Raw genomic sequence first — 18,381 nt, 5'->3', positions numbered from 1 at the left:
TAACTGGTATTTTTCACAAAACTAGAAGAAAAAAATTTTAATTTGTATGGAAGCAGAAAAGACTTCAAATAGCCAAAGTAATCTTGAGAAACAAAACAGAGCTGGAGGAATTAGGTGCTGTGGTCTCAGACTATACTACAAAGCTATAAATAATCAAAACAGTATGGTACTGGCACAAAAACAGAAATAAAGATCAATGGAACAGGACAGAAAGCCCAGAAATAAATCCACAGACCCATGGTCAATTTCAAAAGGTGGTGCTGCGAAAACTGGACAGTCACATATAAAAGTAGGAAATTAGAACATTCTCTAACACTCTTTTCAAAAATAAACTCAAAATGGTTTAAAGACTAAAGTTAAGGCCAGATACTATAAAACTCCTAGAGAAAAACATAGGTATAAACTCTTTGATTTAAATTGCAGCAATATCTTTTTGAATCTGTCTCCTAGAGTAATGGAAATAAAAATGAGGATAAACAAATGGGACCAAATTAAACTTAAAAGCTTTTGCACCACACAGGAACCATAAACAGGAAAAGACAACCTACAGAATGGGAGAAAATATTTGCAAATGAAAGGTTTAATTTCCAAAACATACAAACAGCTCATACAGCTCAATATAAAAACAACCCAATGAAAAAGTAAGCAGAAGGTCCCAATAGACATTTCTCAACAAAAGAGAGATATATGGCCAATGGGCACAAGAAAAGATGCTCAGCATCGCTACTTATTAAAGAAATGCAATTCAAAACTACAATGAGGTATCACCTATTACCAGTCAGAATGGCCATCATAAAAAAGCTTACAAATAATAAGTGATGGAGAGGGTGTGGTGTAAGGGGAGCCCTCCTACACTGTTGATAGGAATGTGAATTGGGGCAGCAATGATCGAAAACAGTATAGAAGTTCCTTAAAAAACTGAAAATAGAGTTACCATATGATCCAACAATCCCACTCCTGGGCATATATCCAGAGAAAACTCTAATTTGAAAAGATACATGCACCCCAATATTTATAGCAGCACTATTTACAATGGTCAAGACAAGGAAGCAAACTAAATATACATTGACAGGCGAATGGATAAAGAAGATGGGGTACATGTAAGAAGTGATTTTCAAATGTCATTTTCTCCATTTTATTTTGAAGACTTTAAAATTTAAGACACATATCTCTTAAAACAATGGTTCAAATCTGAGAGAAAATGAATGTTTCTGGCTGTTCATAATTTTCATGAGTTTATATATAATAATGGAAATTATAAAGAACATAAATCTGTCCTCATTTTCCCTTGTCACCTATTCAACCATTTTTTCTCATCATGTATTTTTTTTTCTTGGTCTGTCATTATCAGATAATGACAAAAAACATGCCTTTTGTAACCTTCCTGCCTGATGAATGAGTGAGTGACTGCATAACCTATAGAAGGCAGGAGTGTTTGGGGAGGTCTCACATAACCTGTGGGAGAACGTACCAGGAATGTTTGTCTACTATTTGGTTGAAGGCAATGGCACCCGACTCCAGTACTCTTGCCTGGAAAATCCCATGGACGGAGGAGCCTGGTAGGCTGCAGTGCATGCTAAGGGTCGGACACGACTGAGCGACTTCACTTTCACTTTTCACTTTCATACATTGGAGGAGGAAATGGCAACCCACTCCAGTGTTCTTGCCTGGAGGATCCCAGGGACGGGGGAGCCTGGTGGGCTGCCGTCTATGGGATCGCATAGAGTCGGACACGACTGAAGTGACTTAGCAGCAGCATGGCAGATATAATAGCAATAGTTAAAACTGCAAACACATTGTGCTTTGCTTGTCTTTACACACTCAGATGCTCACAGCAACATTATGAAGTATTATCCTAATTTTATAAATGAGAATCGCTAAACATGAAGCAATCAAGTAATTTTCCCTCTGTCTATTCTAAATGTCAGTTTCTATTAAATATTCTTATCTATCTAGTATGATTCTCTCATATTATAGAAAACTTGTTCTCAACCTTGCTCCTCATGAGACATGTGAGGTCCTTTTCTTTTAATATTGATGATCCTAAAATAAAAAAGACTGACAATACCAACTGTTGGTGAGGATGTGGAGCAACTAAAATTTCCATACAGTTCAGGTGGGAATGTAAGTTGTTTCAATGACTTTGAGAGAAGCAATTTAATCTAGCAAGTCGTTTGGCATTTTGTAAGTAAACTGATAGACTGCTTCCGTTGTTTTTCAGTTCTTTGATTTGTGGATGATATCTGCTTGTGAATGGCTCCTTTGAGCTATCAGGTTCTTTCCTGTGGGCATACCAGAAAAGTGGATCTTCAATCCTCTGTTTACACAGTTAACACTCACTCTCTTGATCCAGTTTTTTCTCAGCACTCCCTCTTGTCATCTCAAAACTCATTTCCTGTTTACTGCCCTAACCTCCTCCAGACCTGATACTCAGTCCCACCACGACCTCCCTCCTTTTCTTCTTAACTGTTCCTTGTGCTCTCCCTGCAACTTGCTGGCTCCAGTTGTTCAGAGTAACATAACTATTCACGGGCAGGGGTCAATGTCCCCGTGGCAGTGGGATGGAAATATCAGGTTATCGATCCCATGGTTCTAGATTTGCTTTCTCAGAACTCCATTGCAGGGAAGATAACCAAACCTCACAGTAATCTCTTGATATTACTTCTCCAGTAACAAGAATTATCTGCCAGGCTTTATATGAAACCTAGACATGCAGCCTATTATTTTCAGTCTATCATAGTCCCAGCATCAGCTACTCAAAAGTTTTTTAAATGATATTAAGCACCATGGTTTCTCATCAGAATCATGCATTTGTCAATTTTTTATGCATTCTCAAAACCTGATTTCCTGTTTTTATGTGAAATTTCCTGGGTTGTGTACAATACAAATAATTGGAGCTATTTTTTCAATGTGAATAAATGCTATGAAAGTGTCAGAAAATCAAGTAACAGGGTTTTATAGCAACAGATTGAAAGAAGTATAGGAATTTTCTATTTAGCCAAAGAAAAATAATAATTTTTTAAAAGCCTTATAAGGTAGGTAACAATGTTGTTAAGCTATTTATTTCTCTATTTGTTTATAGTAGTTGAAGAGGCAAAAGCAGGAGTGTTTAAGATGTCATTGTGAAGTACTAATTTATAATTAAGATAATAAATACATAGTAAAACTTTTAAAAAGACCTTTAGAATAACATACAAAAGACAAGGACAATTGCTGACATAAAGCTTTTCTTGAAGGATTCCTCCCAACATGATCCCTCAGTGTTTTAGCATCTTAAAACAAACAAACAACAAAACGTGTATAAAACCCACCTTTATATGTACTTGACTCAGGATCTTCTACAGTGATTTGTTCTTCTGTAGATCACACAAGATTTGTGTCATTTTTCTCTCTCCCTGGAGCAGAGGTAAGTATTTTCTTCCCAGCTGCTTTTCTATTAGGATAGATGAGGTTTGTGTTGTACATTTTAGGATTCTCTGCCTCCTAGAAACTAATCCTTACTCTATTTCAACCACGTGGTTTCTTGCTTTAAGCAAGTATGTTGAAAGAAAGTTGAAAGTGTTAGTCGCTTAATCGTGTCTGACTCTTTGTGACCCCATGACTGTAGCCCCCCAGGCTCCTCTCTCCATGTGATTTCCCAGGCAAGAAATAATGAAGTGGGTGGCCATTGCCTTCTCCAGGGGATCTTCCCCACCCAGGAATCAAACCCAGGTCTCCCTCATTGCAGGCGATATCTTTACTGCCTGAGCCAACAGGAAAGAAAGTACATTGTGTAATACTATCTTGGTTGTTAGTTAGAAAAAGCTAATTCAGTTTAGAATATCCAAAGACAAAATCTGGGGGTGGAGTAGAGTGGAAAACTGATTTCCTCATGAGACTAGGTGAGTCAGGGGAACTTTCCTGACAGGAGTAGATCAGCCTTAAGGAATGACTTCACTTTAAGTAAATCAGAAAGAGAAAAATATCATATGTTAAAGCATATATATGAAATCTGGAAAGATGATACTGATGAACCTATTTGCAGGGCAGAATGGAGACACAGACAGAGAAAACAGATTTGTGGACACAAGGAGGGAAGGAGAGAGTGAGACGAATGGCGAGAGTAGCATGAAAACATATATATTACCACTTGTAAAATAGATAGCCAGTGGGAATATGCTGCATGTCTCAGGGAGCTCAAACTGGTACTCTGTGACAACCTAGAGAGGTGGGATGGGGTGGGAGAAAGGTTAAAGAGGGAGGAGACATATGTATACCTATGGCTGATGCATGTCAATGTATGGCAAATCTCAGTACAATATTGTAAAGCAATTTCAGTTCAGTTCAGTTCAGTCACTCAGTCGTGTCCAACTCTTTGCGACCCCATGAACCACAGCACGCCAGGCCTCCCTGTCCATCACCAACTCCCAGAGTCCACCCAAACCCATGTCCATTGAGTCAGTGATGCCATCCAACCATCTCATCCTCTGTTGTCCCCTTCTCCTCCTGCTCTCAATCTTTCCCAGCATCAGAGTCTTTTCAAATGAGTCAGCTCTTTGCATCAGGTGGCCAAGTATTGGAGTTTCAGTTTCAACATCAGTCCTTCTAATGAACACCCAGGACTGATCCCCTTTAGAATGGACTGGTTGGATCTCCTTGCAGTCCAAGGGACTCTCAAGCATCTTCTCGAACACCACAGTTCAAAAGCATCAATTCTTCGCTGCTCAGCTTTCTTAATAGTCCAACTCTCACATCCATATGTGACTACTGGAAAAACTATAGCCTTGACTAGATGGACCTTTGTTGACAAAGTAATGTCTCTTCTTTTTAATATGCTGTCTAGGTTAGTCATAACTTTCCTTCCAAGGAGTAAGCATCTTATAATTTCATGGCTAAAGTCAGCCACTGTTTCCCCATCTATTTGCCATGAAGTGATGGGACCAGATGCTATGATCTTAGTTTTCTGAATGTTGAGCTTTAAACCAATATTTTCACTCTCCTCTTTCACTTTCATCAAGAGGCCCTTTAGTTATTCTTCACTTTCTGCCATAAAGGTGGTGTCATCTGCATATCTGAGGTTATTGATATTTCTCCCGGCAATCTTGATTATCCTTCAATTAAAAATAAATTTTAAAAAAAGAAATAACTTCACTTTAGAACTCAACTTTGTCTATGTTATGGTTCTCTCCATTCTTTAATTTTGCTTCTCTCTGTAAATATTGGTTCCATCTCTCTATATATGGCTTCCCTCTTGCAGCATGGCTGCACATGTTATTGTTGTTCAGTCACTAAGTCATGTCCAACTCTTTGCAACCCCATGCATTGGAGCATACCAGGCTTCCCTGTCCTTCACTAATTCCTGAAGTTTGCTCAAATTCAGGTCCATTGAGTCAGTGATGCTATCTAACCATGTCATCCTCTGCTGGCCTCTTCTCCTTTTGCCTTCAGTCTTTCCCAGCATCAGGGGCTTTTCCAATGAGTCAGCTCTTTGCATCAGGTGGCCAAAATATTGGAGCTTGAGCTTCAGCTTCAGCATCAGTCCTTCCAATGAATTCTTAGGGTTGGTTTCCTTTAGGATTGACTGGTTTAGTCTCCTTGCTGTCTGAGGGACTCTCAAGAGTCTTCTCCAACACCACAATTCAAAAGCATCAATTCTTTGGCACTCAGCCTTCTTTATGGTCCAACTGTCACATCTGTACATGACTATTGGAAAAGCCATAGCTTTGACTAAATGGACTTTTGTCAGCAAAGTGATGTCTTTGCTTTTTAATACTTTGTCTAGATTTGTTATAGTTTTCCTTCCAAGGAGCAAGTGTCTTTTAATTTCATGAGTCCAGTTATGAATCATTTAAGTTTGTGAACTCAGAGGAAAGAGAGATCTTCTCATCTTCCCAAGTTCCACATACAAGAGTCTAAGGCAGTAAGAGGGAATCCAGAAATGCTTCATTGACAGACACAGAAATGCATGGTGGGGAGGAGTATCAGTCTACCAGGTAAAGGGGAAATGCCATGACCTAAAGTGGTGGGGAAGAGATATTGGCCAGATGAAAACAGATGTCCTGGTTACCAGTGTGGCAGATGCCATAGATGTCCTCTTGATCTGCCTCAAAGTTCACCTGTTGCTGTGATAGATTGTTTCTGGCAGAGACTCAGCTCCCCATCTCAAGTTCCTGGCTGTCTCCATTCCTCTGCCAGAGGGCTTTCTGTACACTGTAGTAGCTTAGGCCACCACAGACAGACGCAACACAAGTATGTCTAGAATGGAGTCAGCCCCACCTAGTGAGAAATGAGATGTGGAAGGCAAAGTAGTTGTAGTTTTCCCAATATCCACGGGAAAAAATTCTGAGGCATGTTCCACATGATTTCTTCAATATCCACTGTGTGATTGAAGTCCTGTTGCCTATAGTGGTGGCTGGCTTATTAACATGTCTTTTATTCATTCCTCTCCTTCCCCTATTTCAGTTCTCTACTTCCTTGCTTGGCCATCTGAATTCACATCTGAAATAAACCACCTCTGCCCAAGTCCTTATGTCAAAGTCAACTTTTGAGAGAGCCTATAAGAAGACAACCAAATTATCTATTCAATTTGGCAAACAATAATTTTTCTAGATACTATAAACATAATTAGAAGGGTCTTTCTGAGAGAGAATAGCAAGGAAATTTAACTTCTAATTAATTAAAATTGTCACCATATTAGTCTCATGTGCATTCTTCATACAAATTAAAATAAAGAGATTGATTATATAAGTCTGCCTCACTTTCTGATAAATTGGTCAGTCACTCAGTCCTGTCCAACTCTTTTCAACCCCATGGACTGCAGCACGCCAGGCTTCCCTGTCCTTCACCACCTCTTGGAACTTGCTCAAACTCAGGTCGATTGAGTCAGTGATGCCATCCAACCACCTTGCCCTCTGTTGTATCCTTTTCCTGCCTTCATTCTTTCCAGTATAAGGGTCTTTGCCAGTGAGTCACCTCCTCACATCAGGTAGCCAAAGTATTGGAGTTTCAGCTTCAGCATCAGAGTGTCCAATGAATATTCAGGGTTGATTTCCTTTAGGATCAACTGATTTGATCTCTTTGCTGTGAGGGACTCTCAGGAGTCTTCTCCAGCACCACAGTTCAAAAGCATCAATTTTTCAGTGCTCAGTCTTCTTTATGGTCCAACTCTCACATCTATATGTGACTACTGGAAAAGTTGGTGTATATATATATTTATATAGATATATATAAAATATTTTATTTCAAAACAATTAATGTATTTTTGTACATTTATGTCTTCCTTTGTCATACATTATGAATTAGACCCAGTTAAGTTCAGTTCAGTCGCTCAGTCGTGTCTGACTCTTTGCGACCCCATGAACCACAGCACGCCAGGCCTCCCTGTCCATCACCAACTCCCAGAGTCCACCCAAACCCATGTCCATTGAGTCAGTGATGCCATCCAACCATCTCATCCTCTGTTGTCCCCCTTCTCCTCCTGCCCTCAATCTTTCCCAGCAATCTTTTCAAATGAGTCAGCTCTTCGCAAAAGGTGGCCAAAGTATTGGAGTTTCAGTTTCAACATCAGTCCTTCCAATGAACACCCAGGATTGATCTCCTTTAGAATGGACTGGTTGGACCTCCTTGCAGTCCAAGGGACTCTCACGAGTCTTCTCCAACACCACAGTTCAAAAGCATCAATTCTTCTGTGCTCAGCTTTCTTTATAGTCCAACTCTCACATTCATACATGACCACTGGAAAAACCATAGCCTTGACTAGACGGACCTTTGTTGGCAAAGTAATGTCTCTGCTTTTCAATATGCTATCTAGGTTGGTCATAACTTTCTACCAAGGAATAAGTGTCTTTTAATTTCATGGCTGCAATCACCATCTGCAGTGATTTTGGAGCCCAAAAATATAAAATCTGACACTGTTTCCACTGTTTCCCCATCTATTTCCCATGAAGTGATGGGACCAGATGCCATGATCTTCGTTTTCTGAATGTTGAGCTCTAAGCCAACTTTTTCCTCTCCTCTTTCACTTTCATCAAGAGGCTCTTTAGTTCCTCTTCACTTTCTGCCATAAGGGTGGTGTCATCTGCATATCTGAGGTTATTGATATTTCTCCCAGCAATCTTGATTCCAGCTTGTGTTTCTTCCAGTCCAGCGTTTGTCATGATGTACTCTGCATAGAAGTTAAATAAGCAGGGTGACAATATACAGCCTTGACGAACTCCTTTTCCTATTTGGAACCAGTTTGTTGTTCCATGTCCAGTTCTAACTGTTGCTTCCTGACCTGCATACAGGTTTCTCAAGAGGCAGGTCAGATGGTCTGGTATTCCCATCTCTTGAATTTTCCACAGTTTGTTGTGATCCACACAGTCAAAGGCTTTGGCATAGTCAATAAAGCAGAAATAGATGTTTTCCTGAAACTCTCTTGCTTTTTTAATGATCTAGTGGATGTTGGCAATTTGATCTCTGGTTCCTCTGCATTTTCTAAAACCAGCTTGAATATCTGGAAGCTCATGGTTCATGTATTACTGAAGCCTGGCTTGGAGAATTTTAAGCATTACTTTACTAGCGTGTGAGATGAGTGCAATTGTGCGGTAGTTTGAGCATTCTTTGGCATTGCCTTTCTTTGGGATTTGGAATGAAAACTGACCTTTTCCAGTTCTGTGGCCACTGCTGAGTTTTCCAAATTTGCTGGCATATTGTGTGCAGCACTTTCACAGCATCATCTTTCAGGATTTGAAATAGCTCAACTGGAATTCCATCATCTCCATTAGCTTTGTTCATAGTGATGCTTCCTAAGGCCCACTTGACTTCACATTCCAGGATCCTAAGTGTCTCTCAAAATCTTTGCCCCCAGTTCCAAGAATAAATCAAGTTTGGCCACCTGATGCAGAGAACCAACTCATTGGAAAAGACCCTGATTCTGGGAAAGATTGAAGGCAGAAGAAGAAGGGGACAACAGAGGCTGAGATGGTTGGCTTGTATCACCGACACGATGGACATAGTTTGAGTAGGCTCCAGGAGTTGGTGACGGACAGGGAAGCCTGGTGTGCTGCAGTCCATGGGGTCACAAAGAGTTGGACATGACTGACAACTGAACTGACTAACTGAGGAATGCTGTAAGTGGACTCACGCAGCCTATTTCTTAGACCATCTTCCTCCTGGCAAATTTTTTGCCATCTTCAGGCTCAGTTTTCACTGTAAATTCAACCAATTAAGATGCAACCAATCCTAATCTTCAGCAAAAGAAATTTAAGTAGTTCTTGTTCAGTACTTTGGGATTTAACATCAGGACGTCTCTAACCTCAAGTCACTCAAATCATAACCAGACTGGTCTTATCCCTGAGACTTGGTCCCCACCATGAATCATCTTCTAACAACTGGGTTTCTTCTTTATTCTTGGCCAGCATCTAATGTACCAGGTGCTTTCAGTCACAAGTACCAGAAATCCCAACCCAAATGGCTGCAACAAAAAGGGAATTCATTGGTCCAGACAACTAACAGGTCTAGGGGAATAGTGCTATCTTTAGTCATCACAAGATACATGGGTTTGCTGTATCTTTAGGGATTTGTCTTCATTTCCTTGCCCTTTTTCCAGTCTTTCATGTCCATAAACCTTGTCAGTTTTTTCCTTAATATGGGTCCCCGCCATGAAACTAGAGTTGACTTCAGTAGTTCCAAAGAGAGGAGACTGTAACGCTAATAGTCTTAAAGTCCCATCAGTCACTATGATTAATCCAACTTAGCCATAGACTTTATGCTGCTCAGCTTAAGTCATCCAGGGCTCATCCCAGGAACTGGGTATGATCAATTCCATGCTCATTATCTGTCTGGCTTCTCAAAGCAGACCTATGGTAAGAAAAAAGGGAATGGACGCTGGGCACTGTGGACAGTTGTCCACCCCAACTACCTCAGTTCTTGGGTCAGTGTTTTTTGCCTTGACTCTGGACCTAGTCTTTTTTTTTTTTTTTCTTAGTTGCCTGCTTTCTTACCCATGCTATATAGTGATGGGTCTTTCCTTATTCTTTCCAACACTTCTGCTATAGATCTGAGTACTGAGATCTACTAACTAACTTCACTGAGGTTGAATATCTGGGCTTTGGATGATAGACCAGCACTTGATTTCTTTTTACTCTGCCCCATGAATCTCTGAGGATACTTTCTTGAAACCTCAACACTTAATTTTCCTTATCTATACCATTTGGACTACCCTAACCTGCTCATCAGATTGATCCACTGAGCATCTGTCACCAGGTCTATTCACAGGCCAAGTGAAGGGCTACCTCCAACTCTGCACTCCAGTCCACCTGTCATAGTTTGTTGAGGTGCTGCTGCACCAAACCCAAGATATGTTATTAAAAAATAAGTAAACAAATAGATTTTTTAAACCTTAAAGTTATATCTTTAGGAAGAGGGAAAATCTAAATAAAATTCAAAATAGTTTACAGATATTACTTTGAAAAAACACTGATTTAGACTCCTTTCTAAAAAGAATAGTGATCATTATAGAGTACTTTAAGAAAAGTAATTATATGATTAACTAGTGATATTTTAAGCAAAGTATTCTCAAATAAAGATATTTATGATTGTGAAACTAGAATGCCATGAAATAACCTTTCAAGGTTCCCTTCAAATATGACAGAGCTTAGGAAAAGTTGAAATAATTTGCACATGGCTCATCTGTTTGTTTAAGTCCATACTTCCAAAGTGTTTGAGAACAGCTTGTTCTTTTTTTCAAATCATCTTAAACATCTCATCTGCAGACTCATTTATAACCTTAAGCTGCTTTAAAATTCTTTTACCCTGTCTTACATGGTTCAAAAACAAGTTTTACCTCGTGACCCATCTGGTTTATTATAAATTATGAATTATCCAAAGCCAGAATTACTAACATTTTACAGAACCATTTTACAGGAACTAGCTCTTGGAGCCAGAATTCTAAGTAGGTAAGGTAAATTATGTAGTTTCTAGTTCTGAAGATTTCTGTCTTCCATTCTCTTCTAAAATGTCTCTCTTACATCCTTCATCAAAAAAAGAAAAGAAAAAGAATTAAAAATAATACACTATAGGAGTTGACTCAAAACAATGTGATCTTTCCATTTCAAAACCTTTGTGTTGCTCAGGTTAATGATTGTTAAAATGCTAATTAAACTAGTCCAGCAGGTTTTTTATTGCACATTTATTCAGGTTTCTTTTTTAATAGGATACATCTATATCAAGAACAAAATGTCTTTTTCATACAAAAAGAAAAAGAAAGCAGAATTTTAGATCTCAAAAAGATCATGAAGATCTTCAAAAGCAACCGTACATTTGACTGATTTTTCTAAAACATTTAATTATTCCACGACTGAAATATGCATATAAACATTCTGTATTATCTCCTGACAATAAAATCTGTTTCTCTTACTAAGGAAAAAGTAGTCTTATCTGATAATCAGATAAAGGTCTGACATATTTTCAGAGTCTGAGAAGTAAATGAAAGAATAACTATAACATCGGCCTCCTTTAATGTTGACTGAACAGCCACTCTTGTAATTTTGAAATAACTTTTCCTGTCAGATGATGTGATTATTTTCTAAGGAAATAAAATTTTTCACTATTTGGCAAACAACTTTCTCTTGCTTCCCCAAACATTTTCATTCCTGAGTTAAAATATTATGCACTGATTGTTTTCCACAGTGTGAAGCAGAATAAGGTATAGAATTACTAAATGATTCTTCAAATTTCAAAATTTGCTTTTACCACTCTAAATGATAATTAAAATAAATGTTGAAAAAAGATGTATATCTGACCTCTTAGGTTTTCTCATTACTGCCTAGCAATGCCCCATCACCTCCTCCAAGAAGACTTGCTAGATATAGCCTGCCTTGTTTTTTGCTCTACCTCTGTGCTCTCCTAATATCTTGACACAACTCTGTCATCACATTTATCACATTGTATTATGAATATATGCTTATGTGTCTATCTCCCACCTAAGTTTTAAGAGAAGGATCATTTTACTGATATTTGTACCTGAGAAGTGCTACTAACACTGAATACACAAATATCAGTAAGATACGGTAGGGACTTCCCTGGTGGTCCAGTGGTTGAGTCCATTTTCCAGTGCGGCAGGTACGGGTTCAATCCCTGGTTGGGGAATTAAGACCCCACAGGTCATGCAGTGCGGCCTAAATAAATAGAACTCTAAAAATAAATAAACAATAAGATATGGTAGCAGCACTCTGGGAAGTCACATCCTTATACTCTGGTTTCTGAGCCTCCCCGCTACTCACAGAAATTGCAAATTAACAATCATGGCCTACACGAGGCCTTTAGAAATGTATTCTTTGGCTCACATGATATTATAGAAAAATTGGAGCCAACATTTAAAATGTGAGTGATTTCATGCAATTCTCAGGATTTCAGCCATTCCAAAAATCCAAAGGTGTGCCAGCACTGGGCCCGATTTCTCACATGGAATTAATCAACTGCTTCTGAGCAATAGTAGTTTCTTTACAGTGTGTGTACACTCTCCAGTTTCCCTCGGTCCCTACTGCTTCCTATTATCTCTCTAATACCAAGACCAAGATTCAGTTGCCACTTATATTTGATCTTCTTTTGGTATAGAAATGTTTTTCTATATCCATGCTTTTTTAATCAAAAAAAGAAAACCAAAGACATCTAGAGAACCACAGGATTTTATAAAATGCACTAACCAGCTTTATTTACCTGCTTATCTGAGTTATTTCAATAGCCTTCAGATTAATTCATTTAATACACTCAAATATGCACCCCTGGTCTCTCCTCCTCCAATCTCTCTCCCATTCTAACCCATCTTATATACCCTTATGGCAACACTACTTTTTTTGAAGACCTTCAGTAGTAGCAGTACAAGTAATAAAGTAATCGTAATGAAACCATGCAACTCTAGTTGGAACTTGACCCCATGATCTTTTAACTGAGATCACATGCCTGGTTTCAAGACAATGAAACTCAGGTTCTTGATGTCTCATTGCTGAAAGAATTCAGTGAGAGACAGAGTGATAGGTAAGAAATGGATTTGTTTAGAGAGACATACTCCACAGGGAGAGTGTGGACCATCTCAGAAGATGAGAATACACTATTCTCCACAGTTCCTACACACAAGTGTGATTGCTTCTATTCCTTAAAATTCAGTCTAATTCTCAAGGGAGGACTCTAACTGACCTGGCTTAAAGTGGGACAGTGGAGGAAGGGACAAAAAGAAGGTCACAGAGCACTGATCAGAGGGGAAACCTTAGGGGACAGGAATCTGCTAAGGACAAGGTCTGTAAGGCCCAGCCCCCAAGTTACTTCCCGCATGTACCTTCTCTGCTCCTGAAAGGCCACATGTGTTAATTAAAAGAGCCCCATGCATCCTGCATTAAGTGACAGCTATGAATTCTTCACTTGCATACATTTCTGAGCCTCAGTCTCATCCTGTTACGTAGAAATCATAATGCCCATCTTTGCGAAAGAAATAATTTTTAAAGTGCCCAGCCTGTAATAGGTAATCAACCAATTCAATCAGCCAAAAGTAGTTGCTCTCTTGAACATGTACACAGCATAGCACACCTTTATACCACTATATCTTTGTTACCGTTTGATTGTGCATGTTTTTCTCCACTATTTGATTCACTATTCACTATCCCCTGAGGGCAAGGAGTGTCTTATTCCTCTTCTGAGCTGTGTCAGCCCTTGTACATTATCCAGCCCATTGGAATCAAAAAATAAACCTTTGGCAAAAGGGTAACTTCAACTGTATTCAATAAAATGATCTGGCTTTTATTTGTGAAGTTTTAAAAATCCACTTTTTGAAAATGATTAGTTCTTCCTCAGAGTCAAGCAAAAGTGAGCTCTTTCCTAACTGTTTTTCGGGGAAAAAGTTCTGCTTCCTCTCTCAAAATGTACCACATGCCTTTTGGTTAGCAAGTACTATTGGCCATACTAAGAATTAAAAACTGAATGAGGCCATTTCTGCCCACAAAGAATTGAATGTTGACTTGTTGGTGCAGTTATTTAGTTTTCAGATGAGTATTTCTATAGAGTTAACTCCACATGTTCCACATAAACTGAAAAAATAAACATCTTTAAAGCTGGCTCCTTCCTTATTTCATGTTGCCTTCAGATCCACACCCAAGATGCAAGTGGAAACTGTCCATGTGGATTTGATTACGTGAAAATAGCTTATGTATTTCCTTCTATTAATTACAGTGACTCGAAAATTTATTTTAAAATATATTTCCTTCTCCACCCCACTTGCCATATTCTTACAATATTAGTTACACATCCTTGTTTTAACATAGCACAGACATATCTGAGATGTATAAATATGGGGGTTTAGTCACATTAATTTTTAGGGTTTATGTATTAAATTTCTTGTTTCTCAAAAAAAGTTTTAAGAAGCTTTGTTTGTATGAACAGTGTAAAGAACTCAAGAATGGCAACGTTTAAGTCTTTCAGTCAGACTAAAAGAATCAGCTTATTCCTGTTATAGCCTGTTTCACTCTTGAAGGTTTAAATCACATTTTCTTTGACAATTGCAGTGGATTCACTGCAACTGCCCTGGTGGCTCAGTGGGTAAAGAATCGGCCTGCAATGCAGGAGAACTGAGTTTAATCTCTGGGTTGGGAAGATACCCTGGAGAAGGAAATGGCAACCCACTCCAGTATTCTTGCCTGGAGAATCCCATGGACGGAGGAGCCTCTTGGGCTGTAGTCCATGGAGTCACAAGAGCTGGACAAGACTTAGCGACTAAACCACCACCACCACACTGTAACTTAGCCAGTTCTCTGTAATTAGAGGCCCTGCATGAGATAAAGAAACCCATGCATTCTGAATACCCTAAACCAAATGAAACTCACTTCACTCACCAAAATGTAGATTCTGCTTGAAGCTCAGAATACCAAGCTAATCTCTTTTTTGTTTCCCCTTTCTTATATTAGGACAGCCCTTTATCATTTGTGATAAAGAGAACCATTCCAAACATCTGATATGGACATCATCGCATCCTTTGAACCTGTCAACTGCAAAGGATCCTAACTAGAAACAGGTGCCCAGAATTGGAAGAAGGCATGAATATTGAAAGTCCAGGGCCTTCACTTAGCAGATGAGGACAACACTCTGGTAAGTTGCATTGAGTGATCTGCCCAAGTGTACATACAAATCAATAAAGGAGCCTAAATGAAAGACCACGTGACCTATTTTAGGATGAGGACCTACTATGCTCTAAGGGTCAGCTCTCTTTGATTCACTGTTACTCACCATTCAAGACAGAATTCTGAAATGAAGGGAAAATATCTCAGGGTCTTGGTTCCATTCTGCAGGTTTTCATATAGCCCCACACCCAAGCAGGCCAGCTTTTCTGGATAGTGATAAAGATTCACATTGTTTTCCACCATCAGAACACTTTCCTTCTCTAGTCTTCCCAGATACATAAAACCCTAAAAATTAATTAATTGGTCAAACCAAAACTTCCTTCACTGTACATCATTATTTAGTCCTTGCAGGAGGGTTTGCTTGTTTAAAAAAAAAAAAAAAAAAACTTTGTTAGGCCTGATGAAGGACTCTATTGATAACACTGGACAAAGTCAGGGTCAGATCTTTGCAGCTGGTTTACAACTTCTGTAAAATGAATTTTAGCTGGTGGCTGCTCCAGAATTTTTTTGTAAGAGGCACTCAGAGGAGTCATTCTCTGAAAAGGGGGTACCGTGGGGCTTTCCTTCAACCTTCATTTGCCTAGCAAACCCAGTTCTTCCATAGATTGTACAGGAAATTTACTTGGAATGACTTTGGGGACAGTGATAAAAATCAGGCCAAGCCACCCCTTAGACACATCAACTGATTGTATGTGCGCTCACTCAGTCATGTCTGACTCTTTAGGCCGCCATGGACTGTTGCCCTCCAGGCTCCTCTGTCCATGTAATTTTCCAGGAAATACTGGAGTGGGTTGCCACTTCCTACTCCAGGGGATCTTCCCAACCTAAGGATCAAACTCATGTCTCTTGCGTCGTCTCCTGCATTGGCAGGCAGATTCTTTACCACTGCAGTCACCAGGGAAGCCACAGCTGATTATAGTACTTTTAGAAACTGGTAGGATTTGGTCACAGGAGCTGATCCAAAATCTTATTTCACTTTTTTCACAAATTCCTGGCTTGCCAATCCTGGTCATGGTTGTCTTAATCTTTTCCTGAAGTTAAAAAACAGCATAAGCCATGAGTACTGGCCTAAAAACACTCTGTATACTTTTAAAAGCAGTTTTAACAGACGTAGAGAACAGGGCCAGTTTATACAGAGCTGGCTTAACCATTTTTCACTTTATGAGTTGATTAGAAAAACAGAAATTACAACTTACACATATTTTTCACAATTTGGAAAAAAGGAAGTGAGTCATTGCTTATGTATCAGACTAGAGATCAGCTATTAGCTCAGGATGGTCCCTGATTCCATCCTAACATACAGCCCACAGTGTCAGGTAAATAGGGGAAGATTTTAGGGCAGTAGATCAATCCAAACCTTGGGGCAGATAATCCTTCACCTCAAAAGAGCCAAACTAAATATCAGTCACTGTCACCAGACCTCAGAGAACTGGAGCATATTATAGATTCTTTGAAGCCTGTGCTGAGTCTTCAGCATTATCTTCTTCCCTCTGCCTCACACCTAGATCCCAGCATAAAACAGGTGCTTAAGAAATATTTCCCAAGTAGAAAAATAAAAGTTATGAATTTAGTTTATTAGCAACTCTTTGAAAAATATATCATAGCAGATAAAATGGTTCTCTAATTTATATATCAGTGGGCCCAGTTATTATAAAAGGCTATTATTTCCATTTATGTATATGCTCCATTTGACTCTCATTAATTATATAACTTTAAAGTAATTTCTCATAACTGTTTTATCCCACAAAAGGAATACAAAATGAAACAGAAAAAGGAAAATTATGATAATCCAAGAAGGAAAATGCTCACATATACGATTGAGGGAAAATATGCCACCTGTGGTCTCATATTTAAGATTTTTCATAGTTTATAAGTTCCTGAAGACTTATGTACATTTTTCTATATGTTACTGAATTGTGTTATATTTTATTAATAGATATCATAGTTGATAAAGCAGCAAATTAAAACAGCCATTATACCCTCCCTGTAACTCTATTACCCAGCAGTACTTGGGATAGTTTTGGAAAAATAGCTCTCTCACCATAGTTTGCAAACTTGCTTTGATGGGTGTGCAGCCAGTAGCTCACCTGTTTGGCCTTGTCCAGACCTCAGGTTTGCACCTACAGCTTTTGGCAGAGTAAAAGGACGAGCATGCGTCCAGCTTTACCATGCCAGCTCCCCTCACTTCAAGCTGTCGCTTTGGCTCCCATTCCCCTCCAATTCTTAAATCCCTTCAAAGCCTTTCTCATCCCCCCAGCTCTTAACACTTCATTACCACCAGGACTACACGGAGTCTTTGTTCTAGCACTTGAACAGGTGGTGTGAAGAATTATAAGGGCTAAGGGTTTTCACTCTTCTGCCTAGGGTAGCAAGTATCTGGATCACTTCATCACCTTCACGGCCAGGGTACACAGACTATCAGCCTCTCATACACTGAGAACCAACTAGTCTTTTTCCAAAATTCACTGACCTTCAAATTTCAGAGCTTAATGATTATGAAGCATTAGATCTGGAGTCAGACAGTTGGGTTCAAATCCTGACTTAACAACACAACTATCGTATGACCTTAGGCAAATTAGCCTTCTGGGTGTTTTTTGGGTATGACAAAAAATAATAGTGATGAAGCCAAATGAAATTTGGATTAAATGAAATAATATATGTAAAGCACTTAAAATATAGTGCACTAGGTAAGCTCTTAAACCTATTACTGTTACCTCTTCCTCGCCCTGCTTTTAGGATACATATGAAAGTTACAGATTTGCAAGTCTCACAAATAAAAGAAACTGGAAAATCAACTAGTTCAGGGCTAAAAATATTTGAATACTTACAGAGCCCAGAGATGTATGATTGATACAGCTGAAGCAAACTTGAGGGATGGAAAGGCAGAAAGCAGGTGACCTGGCTAGAGGGATAGCTGCTTCTCAAGGTGAAGCACATGGCTATCATGTGAGATCAGGAGCCTGGTGTTACCAGATCTTCTGGTTTTTCATGAAAAGACAGAAATCCAGATTTGTGTGTAATCTCAATGTTCAAATGTTGACAGATATAATTTAAATTACTATAAAAATGGTTTATTGATTTCTTTAATGAAAACAGCAACAATAAAGTAGGGGAAAAGTGAAAGTCTCTCAATTATGGCTGAATCTTTGCAACCCCATGGACTTACTGTATGGACTGTAGCCCACTAGGCTTCTCTGTACATGGAATTCTCCAGGCAAGAATACTGGAGAGGGTAGCCATTCCCTTCTCCAGGGGA

General features: G+C 39.1%; 1 long non-coding RNA gene across 1 annotated transcript in view; it reads right to left on the bottom strand.

Moving 5' to 3' along the window:
- LOC139184082 (uncharacterized) overlaps positions 1-18,043 on the bottom strand; it is a 173,468-nt gene extending 155,425 nt beyond the window's left edge. The window contains exon 1 of the long non-coding RNA XR_011567532.1: positions 17,954-18,043. This is a non-coding gene — a long non-coding RNA (uncharacterized lncRNA). The remainder of the gene's footprint in view (positions 1-17,953) is intronic.
- Positions 18,044-18,381: the final 338 nt, after the last annotated feature.

Source organism: Bos indicus, chromosome 1, assembly GCF_029378745.1.
Source record: "Bos indicus isolate NIAB-ARS_2022 breed Sahiwal x Tharparkar chromosome 1, NIAB-ARS_B.indTharparkar_mat_pri_1.0, whole genome shotgun sequence".
NCBI lineage: Eukaryota > Metazoa > Chordata > Mammalia > Artiodactyla > Bovidae > Bos > Bos indicus.
Note: the sequence above shows the minus strand (reverse complement) of the source record. Positions and strands in the feature narration are given on the sequence as shown.